Genomic DNA, 628 nt, shown 5'->3' with positions numbered 1-628 from the left:
ATGTCAGGTGGACACCTCCTTGTTAAGTCTTTGAACCTCTCACATGCTTCATACAGAGTCTCACCATCCTGTTGCCTGAAAGTTTGAACCTCAGCTCTCAGCCTATTAATTCGTTGAGGAGGGTAGAATCTTGCTAAGAATTTGTTCACCACATCCTCCCAAGTTGTCAAGCTCTCCCTTGGGAAGGATTCCAGCCACTTGGCTACCTTGTCTCGGAGTGAGAAGGGAAATAAGAGCAATCTATAGGCGTCAGGATGAACACCATTAGATTTCACTGTGTCACATATTCTCAGGAAGGTGGTCAAATGTTGGTTGGGATCTTCTTGAACACCTCCTCCAAACGAACAGTTGTTCTGAACAAAGTTGATGAGCTATGGTTTAAGTTCAAAGTTGTTGGCATGGATTGTTGGCTTTTGGATGCTACTTCCACAATTGCCTGGATTTGGATTAACGTAAGAGCCCAAAACTCTTCTATCCTCCCCAGCATGATTTGCTCCACCTCCTCTGCCATGGTTGTGAGTCTCTTCTTCATGATGATTTTCCATGTTTTCTTCTATGTTTGGCTCAAAGTACTCAAACTGTTCCTCCTCTTCTTCAGCACCAACTACTCATTTTTCTTTTGCCTCCC

General features: G+C 43.9%; 1 non-coding gene across 1 annotated transcript; it reads left to right on the top strand.

Annotated features, from left to right (window-relative positions):
• LOC148571778 (small nucleolar RNA R71) lies at positions 1-104 on the top strand. Its single transcript, XR_015880428.1, has one exon. It is a non-coding gene; the product is annotated as a small nucleolar RNA R71 (small nucleolar RNA).
• Positions 105-628: the final 524 nt, after the last annotated feature.

Source organism: Arachis ipaensis, chromosome B3, assembly GCF_059453495.1.
Source record: "Arachis ipaensis isolate K30076 ecotype BB chromosome B3, ASM5945349v1, whole genome shotgun sequence".
Classification (NCBI taxonomy): domain Eukaryota; kingdom Viridiplantae; phylum Streptophyta; class Magnoliopsida; order Fabales; family Fabaceae; genus Arachis; species Arachis ipaensis.
Note: the sequence above shows the minus strand (reverse complement) of the source record. Positions and strands in the feature narration are given on the sequence as shown.